Source organism: Dromiciops gliroides, chromosome X, assembly GCF_019393635.1.
Source record: "Dromiciops gliroides isolate mDroGli1 chromosome X, mDroGli1.pri, whole genome shotgun sequence".
Lineage (NCBI taxonomy): Eukaryota > Metazoa > Chordata > Mammalia > Microbiotheria > Microbiotheriidae > Dromiciops > Dromiciops gliroides.
In genome coordinates, this window is record NC_057867.1 from 16,851,244 (window position 1) to 16,861,648 (window position 10,405).

Consider the following 10,405-nt stretch of genomic DNA (forward strand, 5'->3'; position numbering starts at 1 on the left):
AGACCAGATTTGAACTCAGGTCCTCCTGACTCCAAGGCCAGTGCTCTATCCACTGTGCCATCTAGCTGCCCCAAAACAGAAATTTTAAACTTAAACTGCAGTAAAGAAATTATATGAGTGCTTTTGTAAATGAATACACTATTTTGACTTTATTAATCTCTATAATTATCCAGGTAACCAAGGACTGTAGGAGGACTGGCTGTATTGACTAAGGAACATAACTATTTAACATACCAACAATCCTTTGCATGACTAAGAGTGAACCTAGCAGAATGTACAGAGAATTGGTCACCCTGAAGCCAATTAAGCTCATATCATCTTTGAAGCAGATGCTAAACCATTTATTGGTTTATGGATATTCCTGGGAACCCTGTCTTTGAAGACATCCCTATCTTGAAAGACTTATCTGGCTCTAGGATATGTGACTATGGATGTATCTTGTTTATGGTCTTTTTTTTTGGGGGGGAAACAACTTTATCTTCAGTAATTCCTTTTTTGAGAGATCTCCTTATCAAGACATTTCCTAATCAAGCCTTGAACTGAACTGCTTATCACCAAGGATACATTCTGATTTGTTTATCAAAGGCCACATCCTTGACCCATGAAATTCATCAAACCTTACCTCTGAGGAGTGGACCTTTTTAAGTCCACTTTTCCCTCCAAATGTCTTAACTGCCTTTGTTTAAACTGTAAATAAATTCTGGAAATCTATTACATGGTATCCTATTCAGCAATAAGCTGGATAGTACCTATGACTATATTTCATTTTCCTCCCTGCTTAATAAAACCTTTCTTTAATTTTGCAGGCATTGTCTTTTTCTGATTTTCCTTACCTTTAGGAACAAAGGGAGATTTAGATCTTGAGAAGTGGCCTTTGCATTTTCTAGTCTCCTCCTTTGGGGAAAGAGAGATCTAAATTCTATTAAGAGAGTGGTTGCCTTGGTTTACAAAATTATCAATGCATATTTCTCACATGAGGACTAAAATAGACAGTACTAATGGTTTTCTATGCCCAAATAATTCAATACTGGCCACCACAATGGATTGTTGGTATGTCAGCTAAGTCCTCATACAGTCCTCTGGTTAACTGAACAACTGAGGGGCTTAAGCAAAATAGGGTATCCCTATTTTTTTCTACACAGTGCAAACAAGATTAAACCTTTTCTTAGTTTTCTCCCCACTTCCTCTTCTTCCTAATTTGGTTAAACTTTTTTTGACAATAAATATTTTTATTTAAAGTTTTGAGTTCTAAATTCTATCCCTCCTTCCCCCCAAAGCAATAAGCTATAAGCTATAGGATATACACGTGAAATTATTTAAAACATTACATATTAGTTATTTTTGAAAGAAAACTTGAATAAAAGAAAAAAATGAAAGTGAAAAATAGCATACTATGTGATCAATATCAGTTCTTTCTTTGGGATTATCTTGGATCATTGCATTGCTGACAATAGTTAAGTTCATTCTAAATTCTTCATTGAACAATATTGCTGCTATTGTGTAAAAGATTCTCCTGGTTCTGCTCACTTCACTATACATCAGTTCATATAAGTCTTTCTAGGCACAGTAGTATTCCATTACAATTATATACCACAGCATGTTCAGCCATTCCCCAATTGTCAGAATTCCTTTGATTTCCAATTATTAACCATGAAAAAAAGAGCTAATATAAATATTTTTATACACGTCTTTTTCTCTTTTTGAGATGTCTTTGGGATATAAACCTAGCAGTGGTATTGCTGGATCAAAGGGTATGCAAAGTTTTATAGCCCTTTGGGCATATTTCCATAATTTGGTCAAACTTTATCTCCTTTTTTTAAAGTTTAGATTAAAGCCCTTGACACAACTGCACCTGTCTTGTTTCTTTCATATTTTGACCAGATACTTCTTTGCCAATCATATCTCAGATGTTTTCAGAAATAATCTTCACTTTGCTGAATTGTTTCTTCTTTTCTTTCTCTTGTCTTCCCCTCCAATTCGGCTGCAGTCAAGAAAGGGAGAGAGAGATTGTATTTTTTATGTTTCTGTTTAAAAGCCTTGAAAGTTCTATTGGAAATTTAGAAGTTGTCCATCACATGAGGAATGGCTGAACAAGTTGTGGTATATGAATGTAATGGAATATTATTGTGCTATAAAAATGATGAACAGGCAGATTTCCAAAGAAACCTGGAAAGACTTAAGTAGACTGATGCTGAGTGAAGTGAGCAGAACCAGGAGAACATTGTGCACAGTAACAGCAACATTGTGTGATGATCAACTGGGATAGACTTAGCTCTTCTCAGCAGTACAATGATCCAAGACAATTCAAAATGACTCATGATGGAAAATGTTCTCCACATTCAGAAAAAGAACTATGGAGTCTGAATACAGAACAAAGTATACTATTTTCACTTTTCATGTTGTTTTCTTGTTTGTTTGTTTCTTCGTTCTTGTGGTTTTTCCCTTTTGTTCTGATTCTTCTTTCACAATATGAATAATGTGGTGATATGTTTAACATGATTATACTGGGAAAAAACCAATTACAATAAATTTAAAGTTCTTAAAAAAAAGTCTTCAAGATTTGAAAATAAGTTTTACCAAGCTTTTCCCTTTAAAAAACAAACAAACATATTTGTTTGTGGGTGAAGCATCCCCTATCAGAGGCTTCATTAAAAGATCCTCCCCAGCAATGATTGACATTCAGGACTAGAGTCATATGAATGTGAGGGCCAAATTTAATATATGAAGAGTTAATTGGCTGACTCGCCAAAATATTGGGGTCCTGGAAATAATGAGGGACCTCTAGGTTCAAAGCTCCTTCCCCTCTGAACTGCCTTTTTAGATATTTCTCCCAGGCCAATAAGAAAGGAGCCTTACAGCTTCTTTTCCACAAAAGAATCAGATTTTATTACTTGGGAATTAATTAAACAACAAAGGTGAAATTAATAAAAATCAAAGATAAGGAAATAGGGAAAAGGGAAAACAGATAAATTGTCCTAGCTCTAATGTAAGTCTATACAATTCCCAGCTCGCTTCCAATTAAGCTAATTCAAAGGAATGCAGGGCTTTTGTGTTCACTCACCACACCTGGGACATCTGCTAGTTGCTCGTGCCACTGGAAAGGCCGAGGAGGGAGAGAGGAACCAGCATTCAGGACTCCCCTCAGGATGGGCCAAGTATGGCCCCTCCCAAACGAGTCAGCTAAACTCCAATAATTTTTACCACATGAAAAATGTTCTAAATTACTATTTATTAGAGAAGTGTAAATTAAAACAACTCTGAGGTACCACCTCACACCTATCAGATTGACAAATATGACAGAAAAGAAAAATGAGAAATATAGGAAGGGATGTAGGAAAATAGGGACATTAAAGAACTGTTGGTGGAGTTGTGGACTGATTCAACCATTCTGGAGAGCAATTTGGAACCAAAGAGCTATAAAGCTGTGTATACCCTATGTTAAAAGGGATATAAAAGTGTGTATACCCTTTGACATAGGAATATCTCTACTAGTTCTATATCCCAAAGGGATTTTTTTAAAGGGAAAAAGGAACTATTTGTACAAAAATATTTATATCTGCTTTTCTTGGACGTGGAAAAAGAAAAGCTGAACCAGGAATCTTACCTAAGTGACTTATGAGATATGTCATCCTGGCAAAATCCCATTTCATTTCTTACCATTAATTAATTCTCTTGTCAATAATCAAAATCAGAAGTCTGCTGCTGGGTCAAAGGATATAATATAAATACACTTAACTCCATAAATGGTATTTCTTGAAGTTCTTTCTATTTTTTACTTGAAAATGTTATTGTGGTTTCTGTTGCTATTATTCTTGTGATTAAACCTGAACAGAAAGGAAAAGTCCCAGCATACCAGCAGCACAAGAATGGAATCATCTGTCCATTACATTATGGCAGAACATTTAAGCAAAGGCAAAGCCCACCCCCAATGGTGACCTTCATCCATTTCTCCCAAAAGAAAAAGGAATTGGAGAGACTCACCTTTCAAAAGGAAGAGGGATGGTTACCTGAGAAAATCTGTCAACACGACAGTGACTTCTCAAATCTTCCAGGATATTACCATCCTAGGAATAAGAAGTGCAGAAGGATGTGATGTCGCTGGGAGATAGAGGAAAAGATATGGCAAGATTGACTGGGACTAAGAGGAAAAGAATGGGAAAGAATGACTTCATCTGTGGCCCTGCACAACTTAGAGCTGTCTGACTTCCCAACTACTTACAATTTATTTTTCTGCTGAGGAAAGGAAAAAAGAAAGGAATTAGAAAATGTGACCAATGTGGAGGAATGTTCTTTCCAGTGGCCTCCATCTGGGCTTGGCCAAGCAGAGGGTCTAATGCATACATCACTTCCTTTATCTAACTAGGCCTTGGAAAAGCCAAAGAACCTCTCTCTCCTTGCTTGTCTGATAAGGGGCTGTCGAGTAAAGGGTCACTGAAAAATTCTGTAGTTCTAGCTGTGTGGACACTGAAATTTTATGGAAGTAAAGGATGGCAAAAATGAATACATATGTGATGGGGGAAGGGAGAAATTAATGGCTGACCAGCAGGGGCCCCAATCCCTAAGAGGCCCCATCCTGACTTGAATCGGCAAGTAGTGTGGAACTCCTATATCAACTTATCCACTTACCAGACATATCAAGAAGGCCAAGTCAGGTGACCTCACTCCTCCTCAGCTCTCTGACCTGCAATTTCAGAGCAACAGCACAGTGGATAAAGCACTGTCCCTGGATTCAGGAGGACCTGAGTTCAAATCTGGAATTTGGCTACAATATTCCCTGGAGTTTTCCTTTTGGGATCTCTTTTAGGAGGTGATTAGTGGATTCTTTCAATGATGATTTTATCCTCTGATTCTACAATATCAGGGAAGTTCTCCTTGATAATTTCCTGGAATATGGTGTCTAGACTCTTTTTCTAATCCTGGCTTTCAGATAGGCCAATAATTCTCAAATTATCTCTCCTGGATCTATTTTCCAGGTCAGTTGTCTTTCCAATGAGGTATTTCACATTTTCTTCTATTTTTTCAGTCTTTTGATTCTGCTTGACAGATTCTTGGTGTCTCATGGAGTCATTAGCTTCCATCTGGCCAGTTTTAATTTTTAAGGCATTATTTCTTCAGTAAGCTTTTGCACCTCCTTTTCCATTTGGCCATTTTTTTTCTCCCATTTGGCCAATTGTATTTTTTAAGGAATTGATTTCTTCAGTCAATTTTTGTGCTTCTTTTTCCAAAGTAACTCCTATCAATTGGGTAATGGCTAAACAAGTTGTGGTATATGAATGTAATGGAATACTATTGTGCTATAAGAAATGATGAGCAGGGGCAGCTAGGTGGTACAGTGGATAAAGCACTGGCACTGGATTCAGGAGGACCTGAGTTCAAATCCAGCCTCAGACACTTGACAATTACTAGCTGTGTGACCATAGGCAAGTCACTTAACCTCCATTGCCCTGCAAAAAAACTGAAATGAGTTCAGAGAAACCTGTAAGGGCTTACATGAACCGATGCTGACTGAGAGGAGCAGAACCAGAACCAGGAGAACATTGTACACAGTAACAGCAACACTGTGTGATGAACAATGGTGATAGACTTGGTACTTCTCAGCAGTGCAATGATCCAAAACAGCTTCAAAGAACTCATAATAGAAAATGTTCTCAAAATCCAGAAAAAAGAACTGTAGATTATGAATGCAGATTGAACCATATTGTTTCTACTTTTGGGCCATTGCTTTTTTCCTTCTTCTTTGAGATTTTTCCCTTGTGCTCTGATTCTTCTTTCACAATATGACTAATGCAGAAATATGTTTGATGTGATTGTACATATATAAACTATATCAGATTGCTTTCTGCCTTGGGGAGGAGGGAGAGAAGGGAGGATGGAAGAAGAAATTTGGAACTAAAAATCCTCTGAAAACAAATGTTGAAAACTAGCCTTACATGTAATTGGAAAATAATAAAATACTTTTTAAAAAAGAGATTGAGAGGCCAAAAGGAGAAACTGACATTTTCAGGAGGCCCCAGAATCTGATCCCAGCTTATAAGAGCTTTTACCCCTGGAAATGTACACTTATATTGCCACCCTTGAATACATGTAGGATAAAGGAAAATGAAATGGCATCAGGGAAATACAAAAAGGAGGGGAAAACATATGCCCATATCCATCACTTTGGTGTCAACAGATTAAGAACTGGGGTCTTGGGGAAGAACACCTAATCAAACCAAGAATGATAGCATAGTGAAAGGCAGATGGCCAAACCTCTCAAAGCCTTGTATGTGGAGCCAGGAAGGCCTGACTAGCAATCTCACATCACCCCCAAAGAAGATGTGTGCTTCTGGCTGGAGTAACTTCCCAAGTTTTAGCTTTATTTAATTCCTCTATTGATTAGACTACAGAGCATTGGAATCAGAGGTCTGCTGCTGGATCAAAGGAGATAATGTAAACACACTGTACCCCTTCAATGATATTTGCTATGTTTGTTTCTGATCTGGTAGTTGAAATTATTATTATGGCTGTTTTTGTTGCTGTTCTTATTGTGATTAGTCCTGAACAGAAAGGAAATTATCTGGCCAGGCTTCAGTGAAATAATGGAATCTATCCATGACATTATCGCAGACCCATTAGGCAAGGCCAAATGCTAACCCTAAAGGCAACCATCATCCAATTTTCTCAAGTGAAAGAAGAATTGAAGAGACTTATTTTTTTGTTTGGTTTTTGGGGGTTTTTTTTGGGCAGGGCAATAAAGGTTAAGTGACTTGCCCAGGGTCACACAGCTAGTAAGTGTCAAGTGTCTGAGGCCAGATTTGAACTCAGGTCCTCCTGAATCCAGGGCCAATGCTTTATCCACTGAGTCACCTAGCTGCCCTGAAAAGACTTATATTTAGAAGGGAAGAAGGATGGTTGTCTAAGGACATTTGTGAATAAGAGAGATATTTCTCAAGTCTTCCATGGTATCTCTGTCTAGGAAGAAGAAGTACAATCATGATGTGAACCCTCAGGGACTTAGAGGAAAAGAGATGGCAAGACTGACTATGTGTGTGGCCTTGCATATCATCCTACCTGTTTAGGATCCAAACTACTTACAATTTATTGTCCTCCTGACCCCATTCAATGGAGGCAGGAGAATGGGAAAGATAAGAAATAATAAGATATGACTGAGGTAAAGGCACACCCAGGGCAGTGTCCTGTGGTCAGCATCACAGACATTCTATCAATTAGTCTTTTCAAAACCTTGAGGACCTCACTTCTCTCACTTGTCTAATCAAGAATTCTCACACAAATGGCCCATGAATATAGGTCTGCCAGTGTGAACCCTGGCTTTTTAGGGAAGTGAAAAATGGCAAGAATGGATGTGGTAGGGGAGGGAAGAAATGAATGGCTGACCAACAGAGGCTCAAATCGCTAAGAGGTCCCATCCTGACCTGCATGGGCAGGTAGTCTGGATTTCCCATCTCAATTCAGCCACTTAACAGACATGTCAAGATGGCCAACATGGTGACCTCATTCCTTCTCAGCTTTCTGACCTGCAAAATCAGAGCAAGCAAGCCATCAATGTTATAGTTGACTCTGAGGCTCAAAAGGCACACAGAATGTAGAGCTTGCTGCACACAAAGGAGGGCTTCTTTTTCTTATTACTGATATATGTGAGGAGTGAAGGGGAACTATTTTAAAGGGCCATCTGGAAGTAAACTTTCTGGCTTTCCCAGACTCAGGGCCCCCAGACCTAAGCTACTTAAATTTCTGAAACGAAAGCAAATCTGGAAACTCACCTTTGAAAAGAAACAATATGTTTCTCAAAATGAAATTTGTCCATAAGGGGAATACTGCTTAGCTCTTCCTGGGAATGATCCTAGAACCAATCAACAGAGAAATAAGTTTATCCTTAAGGCACTGAGAGGCCAAAAGTTGGAAAAACTGATACATTGGAAAGGCCACAGAATCTGATCACGGCTTTTAAAAACTTTTGCCCCTGGAAATGTCTGCTAATTTTGGAAACATTTAATACATGTAGGATGATGGATAATTAAATAGCATCAAGGGAAATACAAAATGGACAGCAAAAAATAGATGCCCCTGTCTATCACTTTGGTGTCAACAGATCAAGACATGATGAATACCCAAGCAAAAGATCATGACATGTTGAAAGGAAATGAAGTATGGGAAAAATGGTGGTGGTAGTAGGGAATGCAGGCAGATGGCCAAATATCTTAGAGCTTTGGACTTGGAAATATGAAGGCCCAAACAACAATCCTACCTCAGTGATGCAGGCAGTATGTGCTCCTGGCTTGAATAACTTCACATGTCTTGGCATCATTTAATTCCTGTCAATTGGACTACAAAGAGTATCAGAATCAGAGGTCTGCTGCTGGGTCAAAGGAGATAACAAACACACATTGTACTCCTTCAGTGATATTTTCTGTGCTTGTTGTTGATTTGGTAGGAAATTATTATTAAAGCTATTTTTGTTGTTGTTCTTGTTACTGTGATTAATCCTGAAAAGAAAGGAAAAGACTTGACACACCTAGTTTGGGAACGAATAAAATGTGAGTGAGGTAGAGACACACTTATGGCAGTGGCTAGTGGCCAGTGGCCAGCATGTGGAGTCAGCCAAGCAGGGGACCTAATGCATATGTCAGACACATTCTATCTATTAGGCCTTGGAAAACCTTGAGGGCCTCCCTTTTCCCAGTTGTCTGATAAGGGCCTTCCAAATAAAGAGCCTTTAAAAATGCCCATAATTCTAGCTATGTCGGAGTATGAATTTTTTGGGAAGACAAGGATGCTATGAATGAATACATATGTGAAGGGGAGGAAAAAGAACAGCTGACAGGCAGAGTTCCAAGTCACAACCTGACCTGTAGGGTCAGGAAGCCTGGACTTTACCTCCCAACTCATCTACTTACCAGACCTGTCAAGTAACCAAGTTACTTATCCTGTGTTCTCCTCTGATCTCTCCCCTGCAACAATAGGATAAGAAAATTACTAATTTCAGTTTGCTCAGAGTCTCAAAAGTGACACAAAATGTGCAACTTTCTTTATAGAGTATATATTATTTTCTTTTTACTGTTAGAGATGTATAGGAGCACTTACAGAGAAAGATGGGTCAGGGGTGCAGTGGAACTATTTAATTGGCCCATCAGGAGGCCCCAGCCTGGGGCTGTCTTCACTGATGGCCCCACCCCCAAACTCTATAAAATTCTTAAGCAAATTCAATTCTTTATACTCACCTATCTGAACTAACAGTGAATTTTTCAAAATGAAATTTGTCCAGAAGAGGGAGATTGTGAAGCTTTTCACTGGAATAATCTTAGGACCCTTAAATGGAGAAATCACATTAACTTTAAGGGATTCACAGGCACAAAGGTGGAGAACCTGAAGTAAACTCACTTTTCAAAGGTAACAGTACCAGCTGTGGTAGGACATTTGTGCAGGAGAGGTAGAAAGCTAAGCTCTTCCTGGAAGCACTCCTAAGGATGAAGAAGTGCAGGCATAATGTTAACCTTAAGGGATTCACAGGAAGAGATAGAGAAATGTATTCTCTGGCTAAACCTTGACTCAAACACAGACCTAGAACATCCTTTGCCACTTTCAATGTCTATTTTTCTTCCTTACATTCAATATGTGCAGGAATGAGAGAAATGAAAAGACAAAAAAAGAAAAACAAGAGGGAGGAAAATTAAATATAGTGCTCATAGTGTCCTTTGAGGGAAGGTGGCAAGAGACCAGGTATCTTCCATCTGCCCCAGAGGACTCTCTCTTCCCTGGGGAGTATATCACTTTTTATTAACCAAGGGTCCCTTGAATTTGCCTTTTTGAATTGCCATATTTTTCAGAAACATTGGACACAGAACACATAGCAGGTTCTGAATGTGTTAAGGATGAACGCTGCCCCCCCAGCTGACATAATTTGTTCTTTGCATTCCAAATTGAACTCCCTGTGTGTCCTTGGGAGAGAAGAGAGGCACAAGCTTTTGCAGCTAGGACCCTGTAGATATGCAGACCATCCTATCTGCATAGTCTAGAAGTTCCTAAGGGAAAAGAATGTGGTTTTTTGCCATCGCCTTGCTCCTCCCCTTTGGGAGGGACTTTGTCCTTTTCCCACCTTTACTGCACCTTTTCCTCTCCCATGCCTCTCTCCTTTAGGGAGACATTTCTGGTATCTCCTTCCTTTGTCAGGCTGTTATAAAAATGTAAACTTCTGTATGGATTGTTAAGTGTTTGGGTTCCACATGCATGTTCATTTCTCTTGTATTAATGAAAATTTTCACATAAATTTCATGACATTGTGATTGCCTGTTGACAACACTCTTTACCAGCTTCTTCAGTTGAGGAGTCTAATGTTTCTCTAACCACATGCCTTATGTCTTCCATCTCCTGCTGGGCTCAGCATGTCCCCTGCAAGAAGGTGGCAAGA

General features: G+C 38.9%; 1 long non-coding RNA gene across 1 annotated transcript; it reads right to left on the reverse strand.

Moving 5' to 3' along the window:
* Positions 1-1,771: 1,771 nt before the first annotated feature.
* Positions 1,772-9,944, reverse strand: LOC122734042. The gene is made up of 6 exons (XR_006353983.1): positions 8,895-9,944; positions 8,246-8,324; positions 7,761-7,840; positions 4,627-4,681; positions 3,982-4,064; positions 1,772-1,981 (listed from the first exon to the last, which is right to left on the reverse strand). It is a non-coding gene; the product is annotated as an uncharacterized LOC122734042 (long non-coding RNA).
* Between the last annotated feature and the right edge of the window lie 461 nt (positions 9,945-10,405).